The 14,676-nt window shown below is 42.5% G+C and overlaps 1 pseudogene; it reads right to left on the bottom strand.

The window, feature by feature from the left end:
* Positions 1-9,761: 9,761 nt before the first annotated feature.
* On the bottom strand, positions 9,762-14,147 carry LOC139159418 (large ribosomal subunit protein uL5-like; annotated as a pseudogene).
* Positions 14,148-14,676: the final 529 nt, after the last annotated feature.

The raw sequence follows: 14,676 nt of genomic DNA, 5'->3' as shown, positions 1-14,676 counted from the left end.
AAAAAGCTTAAAAATAAGAATAATAATATAGTAAAGAAAATAAATACAAAAAATATTTTCCCCTTCATCACAACAATTTTAGTAAACGTATTATCTGCTCTTAAAACCTAACCTTGACCCTTGCTATAGCTATCTTTAGCTCCCCCAGAGTTAGCTGTGCTAGAGTAACATAATGCTGGGGGAACTAACACAAATACCTAGAGAAAAAAAGAAAACTGAGAGCTTCACCAGGGGGGAAAAAGGCTGCTTGTAGGATTGTGTCACACATGGCCCAACCAGTCCTCCTTCCCTACTCTAACTTTTTGAGATCTGGAGATCTCCAAAATGGGTAATAACAGAGACTAAAGTGGAGTATGTGGTATCTAGTAGACTGGCAAAGCAGACCTAATACCTATGGACTTGCGTAAGGAGGAATAGAGTGGAAAGTGTTGCACTGTGTCTGTGGTTGGTCTTAAAGATTAATAAATGCAAGGATGCTGCAATTGTCTTATTTTCAGGACTGGATCTTAAGTCCCTTTTCGGGGTATCTTTCATAACTTCAAATAATCACTTTAAGTGACTGATTATAAGTCAAGGACAGCTGACATACATTTTTTTTTGCCTAGTTTAGGACTGTATCATTTGCAGAACAGAATTTAGAAATAGAATTGCCTCCGCTTTTTGCCCCGGTATCTGCAGCCTTACCAAACTTGAGTGCCATTATGACAGCCACAAATTATCTTCTCCACAAATTCTTAGAATTCAAAATTGGAGGAATGTTCAGCAATTTTTGGTTATTGATCTTAGGGATTGATAGGCCAGAACTTTCTTTATCATATGGATGTCACACACGTATTGGTTCAATGTTGGCAACTACTACAAAAAGCAAAAGATACAAGGCAAATATACAGTACAATTAATTATTATGAAAGCAATATTAGATGGCCTTAATAGTTCTAATAGGTGAAGACATAATTCTGATGCCATAAGGTCTAAGACTTATGTAGACTTCTAATTCCTGGAATATTTACATGCATTTTTCTGTGAAATGATACATACATGGTACTTGTACAATATTTTCAGCAATTTAAAAAATCAAACTTTTATCGAATACAAAGCATTCAATTTTATATTGAGCTTTTCTTTGTTGAAGGTATGAATTCAGTTTCGGGTGAAGGATCTGCAGAAAGATTATGTGGTAAACAAAAGCTGAAATTGCTAATCAAGCTTCTGATCATTCAAGTTACCTTTATCAGTATATAGTATCTAGCTACCATAATATCTCTCCATGTTTTAAATTCTGTTCTTTTTAATCATAATGGTATCTTGATACTTTTCTGTTTCCCTTTTTTATCTCAATTTTTATTCCAAAGTTTAGCTCCTGTTTCATTCAACTAGTGGAATAGGAAACCTGACATACAAATCCTCCAATAGAAGCTGATTTGTAGTTTCTCGTTTTCTGGGTCAATAAGGATCAAAGTCAATGGTAATTATATCTGACATTTTGTGCTATGATGTCCCCAGCCGAGAAGCCTCGGTGCAAAAGGGATGAGAGGATTTTGGATAGCATTATAGCTATTTAGTAAAAGGGTTGTCTGCAGAGAGAGTTATTGCAAATCAAAATAGATTCAGAGAGATCAGCCTGAATGGCATCTGCACAGAATGGAAACGATTATTTTACAGGTCAGAATGAAAATGTATTGTTTCAAGCAGTGATAATAACTTCCCACAGTATGTTTTTTAATTGAAGCTGCTGCTGTGTTGCTTCTAATTAATCTCTCTTTAAAATTTCTCTTGAGATTTTTTTCCATTTTCTTTTTTTACTTTATCTGTTCGAAATGACAGAGAATGTTACTGCTGGACATTTTGCTTTCTGTTGCACATCTGTCCTGGCTGAGGTCTTCTCTTGGGGTTTATCTCTTGGGGTTTAACTGAAGCATAAGAAGCTAGAGAGCCCACAGACTGCTGGAAAAATGGTAATACAATGAAAAACAAGATAACAAAGCATTCATATACATCCCTTGACTAATTAAACAGACGCAAAAACACCACAATCCACCCATGTGAATTTTGTGGGGAAATGTCCATTGGAGAGGGGGGGAGAGACATTTCTCTTTCAGCAAACTGAATAAAATTTGTGTTGCTGTCTCTGCACGCTATTTTTGTCATTTTCATGTATCTACTATGGGAAAAGATACACAGATCTATACAATTCGGTGCATTCCTCTCTTATGTGCTCCAAACCCTTTGGGGAACCACCAAAAAGATGTGATTGTGCATCAGATGCTTAGGGGACAAAACCCAGGGAAACTGCTTTGCTTGTTCTGAAGTCTATTTGCACTAGATAAAGACCACAATATTGGATACTAAGGTTATGTGCAATTCTTTCTTTCAAAAAAAATCAGATCTTGTCCTTGCTTATCTCTGTTTCATGAGCTTATACTTTAAAGTAGCTACATCTTTTTTAGTCTCACCAGGAAGCCTGAGAGAAACAAGCTGAACAGGGAGAAGTAAATTCCCTGAAATATTTCTGAAGTTGAAAGGTGTTTTTGACAGATTTTTGAAGTGTATTCAATCATTAAGTGCATGCAATCTGCACATACAGTCTATGATCCTGGAGGCTTTTTTGAATCTTGATTAAATCCAAGTTAACCGATGGATGAAAAATTAGTAGTTTTCTCACTCTGATACTAAGACAATAGACGTTAAAACTTGTACCTTACTGAGATATCATAAAAGAATTCTGTAATGTAGATTAAGCTGCTGATTCATGGCCAGTATTTAAATTTCAAGGTTTTGTTCATGTCTTAATACTTTGAATGTCCACTTATTCCTCGCAATCAAGTATTGACATATTTGAATATTACATAGCATCTGATAAATATTTTTTCATGGAAAAATCAATTATGCTTCAATAACTTCGTACTATTTTTCCAACCCTTTAAAAAAGATTCTAAATGTTTTAATTCTGTTTGAAATGGGGTGATGATGTAATCTTTTTCATAGTGTTTGCTCAGCAGCTCAGCCTAAAGACCATACAAAATTTGGGGTTTTAAAAACTCGTGTTTCAGTACATGCAAAGTGGTTTGGTACTTACAAAGTTGCAAGAGTTTGCAAATGATCTGAGATCACGTCCCCTTAATAGGCCACCCAGATTTGTTGTGGGAGGAAAAGGAGAAGACAGAAGCTGCCTTTTCAAACCTGGCTTTCAAAACTGATTTTCAAGAACTGTGGGGGAATTCGGGAAGCTAATGCTGCTGCTTCATCTGTACAACTTGTGACATGGCAGATGTTGTCAACAGTCACGTTTGAGATACCACCTGCAAAAAAAGATTACATGTAGCGATTTAACTAGTAATTTTTGGATTTGAAAGTACTTTACTAAATGACTTATTTCATCTGCAGGTACAGTAAATCTGGCTCCTGATGCATATTCTCCCTGCAGAGGGCATATTACATTGTTTATGAAAAGGGATTGCTTTCAAAAGGTGCTGGATATATTGAAGTATGCTTTATTTATCTACGTATTTAACATGTTTTTCATTTCCTTGTCCAAACAATTTAAAGGTGATACATCACTAAAGCAGTGCAAACTTTACAATAAATTACAGAGCAAAAGCAGAAAATCCATGATGATGATATGTTGTAATGGATAGAATGCAGGCTATTTCTGCCGACTGCCAGCTGCCAGGAATTTGGCAGTTTGATTCTGACCGGATCAAGGGTTGACTCAGCCTTCCATTTTTCCAAGGTTGGTAAAATGAGGCCCCAGATCAGGGCAACATAAACTACTTGGAGAGGGTTGTCTAGTACTGTGAAGCAGTATATAAGTCTAAGTCTATTGCTTAGATTTAGATCTAAGTGTCATTGCTATTGCCATATTTATTAACAGAATGGAGACCGCCGGCCGCTCAATCAGGCCGGCAGGGAACAGAATGGAGCGTTCCGCTGCGGGGCTGGTAAGGGGGGGAGCCGAGGGGGGAGCCGAGCCCAGCCCCGTGGCATTCGCTTTCCTCCCGCCCGCAGCCGAGACTGATCGTGGGCTCCTTTCTGACCTCGGAGAGCTTCCTGGTTTTTGTGAGCTTTCATGCCCTGGAAGCTCTCCGAGGTTGCGAAGGAGCCCACGCTGGGCTCGGCTTCCCCCTCGGCTTCCCCCTCGGCTCCCCCCTTACCAGCCCCGCCGCGGAAGGCTCCATTCTGTTCCCTGAATGGAGACCGCCGGCCGCTCAATCAGGCCGGCAGGGAACAGAATGGAGCGTTCGGCAGCGGGGCAGGTAAGGGGGGGAGCCGAGCCCAGCCCCGTGGCATTCGCTTTCCTCCCGCCCGCAGCCGAGACTGATCGTGGGCTCCTTCCCGACCTCGGAGAGCTTCCTGGTTTTCGTGAGCTTTCATGCCCTGGAAGCTCTCCGAGGTTGCGAAGGAGCCCACGATCAGTCTCGGCTGCGGGTGGGAGGAAAGCGAATGCCACGGGGCTGGGCTCAGCTTCCCCCTCGGCTCCCCCCCTTACCAGCCCCGCCGTGGAAGGCTCCATTCTGTTCCCTGAATGGAGACCGCCGGCCGCTCAATCAGGCCGGCAGGGAACAGAATGGAGCGTTCGGCAGCGGGGCAGGTAAGGGGGGGAGCCGAGCCCAGCCCCGTGGCATTCGCTTTCCTCCCGCCCGCAGCCGAGACTGATCGTGGGCTCCTTCCCGACCTCGGAGAGCTTCCTGGTTTTTGTGAGCTTTCATGCCCTGGAAGCTCTCTGAGGTTGCGAAGGAGCCCACGGTCAGTCGGCTGCGGGCGGGAGGAAAGAGAATCCCCCATGGGCTCCGTTACATCTTCCGCTGCCAGCCAGGCCTTGCTGGCGGCAGCGGAACTATCGCCTTCCTCCCGCCCACAGCCGACTCTCCCAGGCAAAAAGTTGCCGGCATTCTGGGATGATGGGGCCGGACTTCCCAGGCGGAAGGCGTGCCCCTCTCCCCGGCATCTTTTTGCCTGGGAGAGAAGATGAAATGCCGCTCGTAGCAGCTGCTAGGAGCGGCATTTCACTTTCTCTCCCAGGCAAAAAGTTGCCGGCATTCTGGGATGATGGGGCCGGACTTCCCAGGCGGAAGGCGTGCCCCTCTCCCCGGCATCTTTTTGCCTGGGAGAGAAGATGAAATGCCGCTCGTAGCAGCTGCTAGGAGCGGCATTTCACTTTCTCTCCCAGGCAAAAAGTTGCCGGCATTCTGGGATGATGGGGCCGGACTTCCCAGGCGGAAGGCGTGCCCCTCTCCCCGGCATCTTTTTGCCTGGGAGAGAAGATGAAATGTCGCTCGTAGCAGCTGCTAGGAGCGGCATTTCACTTTCTCTCCCAGGCAAAAAGTTGCCGGCATTCTGGGATGATGGGGCCGGACTTCCCAGGCGGAAGGCGTGCCCCTCTCCCCGGCATCTTTTTGCCTGGGAGAGAAGATGAAATGCCGCTCGTAGCAGCTGCTAGGAGCGGCATTTCACTTTCTCTCCCAGGCAAAAAGTTGCCGGCATTCTGGGATGATGGGGCCGGACTTCCCAGGCGGAAGGCGTGCCCCTCTCCCCGGCATCTTTTTGCCTGGGAGAGAAGATGAAATGCCGCTCGTAGCAGCTGATAGGAGCGGCATTTCACTTTCTCTCCCAGGCAAAAAGTTGCCGGCATTCTGGGATGATGGGGCCGGACTTCCCAGGCGGAAGGCGTGCCCCTCTCCCCGGCATCTTTTTGCCTGGGATAGAAGATGAAATGTCACTCGTAGCAGCTGCTAGGAGCGGCATTTCACTTTCTCTCCCAGGCAAAAAGTTGCCGGCATTCTGGGATGATGGGGCCGGACTTCCCAGGCGGAAGGTGTGCCCCTCTCCCCGGCATCTTTTTGCCTGGGAGAGAAGATGAAATGCCGCTCGTAGCAGCTGCTAGGAGCGGCATTTCACTTTCTCTCCCAGGCAAAAAGTTGCCGGCATTCTGGGATGATGGGGCCGGACTTCCCAGGCGGAAGGCGTGCCCCTCTCCCTGGCATCTTTTTGCCTGGGAGAGAAGATGAAATGCCGCTCGTAGCAGCTGCTAGGAGCGGCATTTCACTTTCTCTCCCAGGCAAAAAGTTGCCGGCATTCTGGGATGATGGGGCCGGACTTCCCAGGCGGAAGGCGTGCCCCTCTCCCCGGCATCTTTTTGCCTGGGAGAGAAGGTGAAATGCCGCTCATAGCAGCTGCTACGAGCGGCATTTCACTTTCTCTCCCAGGCAAAAAGTTGCCGGCATTCTGGGATGATGGGGCCGGACTTCCCAGGCGGAAGGCGTGCCCCTCTCCCCGGCATCCCTTTGCCTGGGAGGGAAGGTGAAATGCCGCTCGTAGCAGCTGCTAGAGCCGCCGGCATTTCACCTTCCCTCCCAGGCAAAAAGAAGCCGCGCTGCTGCTCCAGTCGCCCGGTCCTCTCCTGCCTCCCGCGCCGATGTTCCCCCTTGTGTTGGGGGCCGCCAGCCCCGAATCGGATGCAACCTCGCCGCTACCGCTGCCGCCGCGCCCACTGCCGACCCCATTCTCGCTGGAGGTCTAGCTGGAGCCAGGTCCGCTCGGCCGCGCCTCCTCGCCCTCCGCCCAGCCGCCCAGGATGCTGACCTGCTACCTCACGGCGCGCCCACCGCCGGCCCAATCCTGCGCCTCCTGCTTCCCCCCCCCAGCCAAAAATATAAAGGCGGTCTGCCGCTCCCGCGGAGCAATGGGAAGCTGAAGCCGCCCGCGGTTTCAGCCTCCCTTTGCTCCACGCTGCTCCGCCCTGCCTGTCTTTGTGTTTTTGGCTGGGGAGGGGAGCAGGAGGACCTTCCTGACTCCCTCCCCCCAGCACTTCACCCAGGACAACAGGCAGGGCGAAGCAGCGTGGGGCAAAGGGAGGCTCAAGCCTCCTTTGGTGGTGGCGGCCGGCTTCCCGGTTTCTCAGTTTTGGGCTTTCACGCATTAATTGCTTTTCCATTGATTCCTATGGGAAACAATGTTTCATCTTATGAACTTTTCACCTTACGAACCTCCTCCCGGCACCAATTAAGTTCGTATCTTGAGGTATCACTGTATATGGATTGTGTGTATGTATGTGTGTGTGTATTATGTATGTATGTATGTATGTATGTATGTATGTATGTATGTATGTATGTATTAGATTTTTATCCTGCCTTTTATTATTTTGTAAATAACTCAAAGCAACAAATATAAATAATATTCTTTCCTCCTCCTCTTTTCCCCACTCAATAATCCTGTGAAGTGGACAGGGCTGAGAGAGTGAGTCTGGCCCAAAATTACCCAGATGTCTTTCATGCCTAAGGCAAGACTAATTTTTTGTCCTAGTTTTTAAGCTAGTACCATATCAAAACTCTGAAACTGGCCATTAAGATTTTTAATACACCGGCTGGAGCACTCAGCATTGTGCACCCCAGTCTTTGGAGGCTCCCAATAGATGAAGCAAGAGCATCTGGCTTGGCGTGTTATATTTTTATATTTCTGTTTACATCTGTGTGCTAACATTATTGATAAGGCTTTAATTGTCCTTATCTCCTGGTGGGTTTGTTGTCGCTGGATCCTCAAAGAACTAATTGTCTGTCTCCTGGCCACTGTGTGACACTTGATAAAACAACGAAATATCCTTTAACAGGCCAGGCATTGATTTATATCTGCATTGATTTTGCATTCATAAATGAGAGTACACAAAGCAAGGGTTGTCCATCTTGAAAGATCTGTATTATCTTTAATTAACTATTGGAAGGTAGTCGATATTTTTGCAAAATATGTGAGTTTTATACATAAGCATGACAGATATTGATAATTCTGCTCAAATTGTCCAGAAATCATCCATAGAATGCCCAAAATCACGCAAGATTTTTCAGATTCTCAAGGGATACCAGTTATTAATTTTATATGTAAAGGATTCCCTCCTTAGCAGCACTACTATATATGGCAACTCTGGATGAAGACCAGTCAGAAATTTCAACAAATTCAAAATGCAGTATTATATACAGTGCTGAGTGCCCCATAGTTCATCTATTTGTTTATTTATTTTTATTTATTTGTTTTGTCAAGTATGTATTGGTGGTATACAAAGATATAATAATATTTATATACATGATACTAGTAAAAGAGAAATATTAGGACAGGGAATATGCCCCTTACTGACCTCTTAGGAATCAGGAGAGGTCAACAGTGGATAGTCTAAGGGTAAAGTTTTGGGGTTAGATGATGATTCTACAGAGTCTGGTAGTGAGTTCCATTGGAGAGATCCTGCCATAGGATTTGAGTTTTTGAAGTAGGTTGTCATGGACCACTGAATCAAAGGCTTTGGAGAAGTCAATATAAATTGCATCTATAGATTTTCCTTGATCAAGATGAGTTGTCCATGTTTTTGCAGTGAAGGAGCTGTAGATTGCAGGACAGTTTTTTTCTGAATCCAAATTGTTTGTTAGAGAACAGATTATTAGTTTCTAGGTGGAGTGTAGTTGATTGGTTTATAATTGATTCCATAACTTTGCATGGGACGCAGCATAGTGATATTGGTCTGTAGTTATCGGCAAGAGAGGGGTCTCCTTTTTTGAAGATGGGGATGACCATTGCTTTCGACCATATCTTAGGAAGTGTGCTGGTACTGAAGGATTTTTCAAAAATTATGCTTAGTGGTCCAGCTATAGCAGAAGAGAGCTTTTTTAGGAAGTATGCACATAGACCATCTGGTCCGACTGATAGGGAAGGTTTAAGGTCACGTAATGCTTTTTCAACTCAGTTTTCAGTGAAGTCTATTTGGGTTGGGTCATTGAGAGAGTTTGAGGTGCGAGTGATGAATTTGGGGGATGAGCCGTTGCTGTTGACAAAGACAGAGCCAAAGAATGAATTAGGTTAGCTTTGGATGAATCATCATGGTATTCATATGGTTATCACTTCTAAAACCATATGTTGCATGGATCTAGGTTATTTGACTGACTTCTTTTTCCTGAGACATCTACCATCCCACTAGATTGACTACAATGAACTTTTCCAGGTCCCCTCTATTAAAGGTTGTCCTAGCAAGCTATATAAGCTTTTTCTTAAGTCCTAGCAAGCTATAGAAGCTTTTTCCTAGCAAGTAAGTCCTAGCAAGCTATAGAAGCTTTTTCTTAGCTTCACTGTTCTAATGAAATAGCCTTTGAGATATGGGAGGATGCTATCCTCTTTGCTTTCGGGAAACCTTTTCTGAGACTTTTCCCTTAGGTGTTGGGCCAAAAATGGAACCTGATTTGTGTTCCTAAAGTAGCAGTGTTATGGGATCCAGGAGTTTTAACTTAACCTGGCTGAAGCCAACTTTTTCAAAGTTGTCACACACTCAAAGGGGGAGGGGAGTAGATAAAACATCTGCAGACTTAACAATAAGCTTTCACATAAAGGAGGAAATGAGTGACTTGCCAACTGTCCTAATTAGACAATGTGTCTTGGGACAATTGGTAGGGAAACAGTTACTCTTTCATTATGCTTTTAGAATTGGAAACTACAGTGTTGGTTTTCACTAGCTGTGCCAATGTGATATGTCCAATGAAAATGTCCTCTGAGGAACACTCTTGCCTTGGAGCTCTGATTTCCTTAGATGTGTTATTTGAAACACTGTCATATAGTTTGTGCCCAGGTTCATTTTATATAATAGAGACTACTGTAAAGTACTATGAAGTAGTATATAAGTCTAAGTGCTATTGCTATATGCAGCCACATAAATTAGAAAGGGTGGTGGTGAGAGGAATGACCATGTCTGTTTGAGTCCATAATCCTAAGAATCTAAGAGTGCTGTTGCTGATCTAGAAATTCCTGAAGATTGTCTTTTCAGTCTGGTATTCTATGGAATTCTTGGATCCCAACACTCTCTGCTCTGAGGGGAAAAAAATGATAATTGATGGTCATTAAGCTGGTGAAAGCTGAATTGCTGAGATGCTTTCTTCTTCTGATAAAATTCTGCCAGATCCATATATCATTTTTGTTGACCATGGGAAGGTGACTATGTACAGAGGCGCATTTCCTTCATTTGTGAAAGCACTCCATGATATATGATATTTGAAATCCAGACATCTACAATTCAGAATGAATCCAGAAATAAAGAAAGGAGTTGTTTCTTTAGATACTTTGCATTACCACTAGATTTTTCAAGCATCTATTGTCCACAGTCGATCTCTCCCTGTTTCTAAGAGGTCTGTAAGGGGCCTGAATAAGCGCAGCACTGTGCTTACCATTCCTGTCCTACTGTCCTATTGTCCTCTTTTATCATTACTTTTTACTTATGTTATGTTATACAAATATATATTTGTATAACAAATAAATATAGATATATATAATTTCCATCAGAAGTCTTTCCCCCCTTCTGTTGAAGCTCTAATTAGCTTCTACGTGATTCATGGAACATCAGAAAAAACATAGAATTATGTCCAAATTGAAATATTTTGAATAGTTTTATCCACAATTTTTTTTGGGATAAATATTGTTGCATATTGTTTAAATGGAATTTCTGGTAGTCGTCCTGACAGTCATGTAGGTTTATAATAATCTATCTTCGGTTTATGCCCACAATTTCTCTGACTATGCTTTTCTATGTATATAACTAAGCATTTCACAAGATTGGTTGGGATGGAGAATAATACCATATTGCAGTTGCCTGGCAACTACAGATAAATTGTCAATCATCTGCGGTCTAGTTGTACCCCTAAGATGGCAAAACAAGTAGGATTCATAAGAGCATGATGAAAGGGGAAAGAAAGGTAGCAGCTGCCAGTTCAGTGTAATTTATATCTAAGGACTTTTCATAACTGCTGGTGAGAACTTGCACGTTACAAACCTACTGAGAAATAAAGTTCTGAAACATCCTTGTCATTGTAGAGAAAGCCCTATATTTTATGGGTAGATAGCCTTCCAAATGTTTGGGACAAATACTCATCATTTCCAATCAGCGTGGCCAAATGCAATTGATTAGAGGCCAAAACATTTGAAAGGCAACATACAGTATCTCTCCACAGAATATTTCAGTTATAGGTTTGCTTACTAATACAATAGGTTAGAGGTGTAGAAAATGGACAGCTCACAAAAGATATAGGATGGGTAATTATCTTGGCTCAAATAGCCAAGTCTCAAGGGATCAGGAATATAGTCTCCATATGAGAGTAGGGAGAGGTTGTTTTATAAACCTCTTCACTATTCAAACATGCAATTCACTCAGGTTCAGACCCTTTCAGTCCCTACAGAGTTTCTCAAAACCTTCAGGCTATCTAATGCTCAATCAAATAACTTTAAAAATTTTCAGAGAAGAGAAAAGCAAAGCAAAGACTAAGAACCAGAAAAAATGGCAAGGATATATCAAACCTAGTAAATTTCTACAGCTCTTTACTTTCTGATCGACCCAACACATTTGGAGATAGATGCAACAAAGCATTTTTATGGAAACAATTACATTGAGTTCCCCACCAGAAGAACGCAGAAAAACTCCAAGGCTCACAAAGTTGTAGGTTAAATATCCTCCAGACATGACATATAGAAAGCAGTATAAATTATAACATGACCATTATTGCAGGAATTAAGTATCTGATAATAATATGGGATAATCTGACACTTCAACATTCTGCTCTTCTAAAGAAACCCCAACCCTTTCTACTAATATTAGCATCTATTCTCATAAACAATGTCTTTATTATATATACCAGTGATGGTGAACTTTATGTCATAGAAAAAAAAACCATCAGGTTTTTATTATCTATCTCCTCCTTTTCCACAGACACTTTCAATTTGACTGTTCTGCCAGGTCTGCAATTCAGTATCATGTATGTAAAGATAACATTACACGATTTACTATCTATTCTAATTTATGATTTTATGTGATTTGCTTTCATTAAATTAATGGGATAAGCATTTCATCTTTCTTATAGAAGATTTCCACCTTTATTTTGCTCCTAATATATATATATACCTATAGGAGGCAACTTCTATACTTGCAGAAGAATTGGGTGGAACCAGATTTCCTTTGGAGATAAACCTTGCACCAATTATTGCAAACAAGATATCCAAATTCAGTCATATTGTTTTGCACCCAAGGGATGACAAATGATGTCATTTAGAGGCTTCTAATTCCCAGTGAGGCTATTCACTCTCAATCCTTGTTTAGCACTTCAGTAATCTGTTTGCTTTAACACATCAAAGCTACATCTGAGGTGAATCACATCAAAAAAGTAAGTGTAGAAGCATCTACAGGCATCAATAGAAGCCCATCAGTAGAGATGGGAGACAATTGATAGCAGGGAAATAATTTGTTTGAAGGCACAGAACCAGGAATCTTATGAGGATCATTTGCTTAATAGATTTATATGGACTGGGTTTGGATGACAATGTTTTAAGTGTTGCTTAAACACTTAGGTGTGATCTGACCAAGACTTTATAGAGTGGTACTAGTACCTCTCTGGTCCTTGATTGTATCCCTCTATTTGTGCATCTCAGGACTGCTTTGGCCTTTTTGGCTGCTGCTGCATGCTACTGGCTTATATTTAGTTGGTATTTACCAAGACTCCCAGATCCCTCTTGCTGTTGCTGCTATTAAGTGTGGTTTTGCCCAGTTTGTATGTATATTTTTGATTCTTCTTATAGGATTTTAGTTGGTCAGCCAGTTATTAACCCATCTGGTTGTGTAGCTGCCTATCCCACTTTTTTCTAGCTTATGAAGAAGTAGGTTGAAGCCCAGGTATATTATGTTCACTACATTTCATTAGTCTACTAATTTGGTCACAGTGTTGAAGAATGAAATGAGGTTGGTTTGGCATGACATGGTCTTAACAAATCCATGTTAGTTGTTGGTTATTACTTGGTTTGTTTCTAGATGATGGGAGATCTGCTTTATAATTATTTTTCCCCAATATTTTCCCAAATATTGATGTTAGGCTCATTGGTCTGTAGTTACCTCGGTCTGGTTTTTTACCTTTTTTGTAGATGAGGAGCATGTCAGCTCTTTTCCAATCCTCAGATAGTTCCCCTGTGTTCCAGGATTTGTGGAAGATGTGGTGCAGTGGTTTTGAAATGACTTCTGCTAGTTCTTTTAGGACTCTGGGGTGTAATCCATCTGTCCTGGTGCTTTGTATTCATTAAGTTCAGATAGGTGATCTCTTACTATATTTTTGCTTAAGTTGAGTCTTGTTTTGAGTATCTTTTTCAATATTTTTTTACTGGGTAGTTGAGCTGCAGTTTCCTTTTGTGTGAAGACTCATGCATGTTAAGTAGCATGTTAAGTAGCTCTGCTTTGTCTGTGTTGTCTGTTACTTCTTTGGCATCTTCTCTCCTTAGTGGACCAATTGCTTCCTTGATTTTTTTTCTTATTTTTTTAAATAAACAATAAAATTTTATTCACCCTCATTTCCTAGTGGAAATCATTTACAGTAGTACCTCTAGATACGAGCTGCTCCACATGCGAGTATTCCAAGTTACAAGCCGCGACGTGAGCAAAATTTCTGTACGACACCCGAGCTCAAATTTGGAATACGAGCCGAGCTTCCACTAGGTGGCGCAAGAATCTCCTTGCTTCCAGTTATCTCAGCGCGGAAAACAAAGTCTAAAGGCATTCGTTCAAGATGCGAATTGATCGACTTACGAGCTCGGGTCTGGAACGAATTAAACTCGTATGTTAAAGTACCACTGTATTTGCCTGGAAGGATGATGCCATCATGCTTTTGCTGAAACCAGCGCATGGCTTCCTCTTGGCTGATTCTATGCTTGGCCTCGATGCTGCCAGTTCGGTGCTTTTTGTCAACAATGCTGAACCCTGGCTGCCCCAGAACCACATAGAAATCCAAGCCATAGATACCAATACTGGGATCATATTTAATTCCCAAATCAATGTATTCTTGGATCCCAAATCCAAAATGGCCAGTGTCGGAGAAGTTATTCTTTCTCAATTCATATTCTCAGACCTTCAATCCTTTATCCAAGATCTCTTCAGCTTTTGCTCCACGTACGGTGCAATGGACAGCAATCTTCTCATTTCTCCTAATCCCAAAAATTGCACAGTGTATTGAGCTTTTGAGAAGATGGGAGTCTGTCCATCACTTTGGCTGCTCGAGTGAGCCTGTCCCCACTCTCTCCAATGCAGATGTTCAAGTAGAGTTGTGAATGTACAGCTTCCTCATAGGGTTTTCCTTCTCACCCTGGTCTTGCTGCGCCATTTTGGAGGCATGGAAAAGGCTACAGTGGTGAGGATTTTGTTCTTGTTTATATGTTGGAAGAAGTTCTTTTTTTGTTATCTTTGACTTTTGTTGTGAGTGTTTGTTTGTTCTGGGCCTTTGTTGTACTGATTTTTTCTTTACAGATAGTGACTATCTGTTGATTCTCTACCTTATCTACCTCTTTCCATTTTGGTGATGGATTGACCAAGCATGTGTCCAGACCTAAACCCTAAATGGAAGGTGGAGGTGTGCAAGGTCTCTTAACATCCACCAGCTTCATGACATCATCATGAGTCTTCGGAGAGGGGCGGCATACAAATCTAATAAATAAATAAATGTAGGAGTGGAAGAGGACTCCAGTGACAACCTGTGAAGCTCTGGAGAACTCTATGCCTAAGAGGTTATGGCACTGCTGGAAAATAATTGTGGCCACACAAAATATTGACACTTTGGGCCCCATTTGGACATTTTCACTTAGGGATGTACTCACTTTTGTTGCTAGCAGTTTAGACATTAATGGATGTGTGTT

The sequence above is a fragment of the Erythrolamprus reginae genome, chromosome 2 (genome assembly GCF_031021105.1).
Source record: "Erythrolamprus reginae isolate rEryReg1 chromosome 2, rEryReg1.hap1, whole genome shotgun sequence".
NCBI lineage: Eukaryota > Metazoa > Chordata > Lepidosauria > Squamata > Dipsadidae > Erythrolamprus > Erythrolamprus reginae.
The sequence above is the reverse complement of the archived record's forward strand: the minus strand, read 5'-3'. Positions and strand labels throughout refer to the sequence as shown.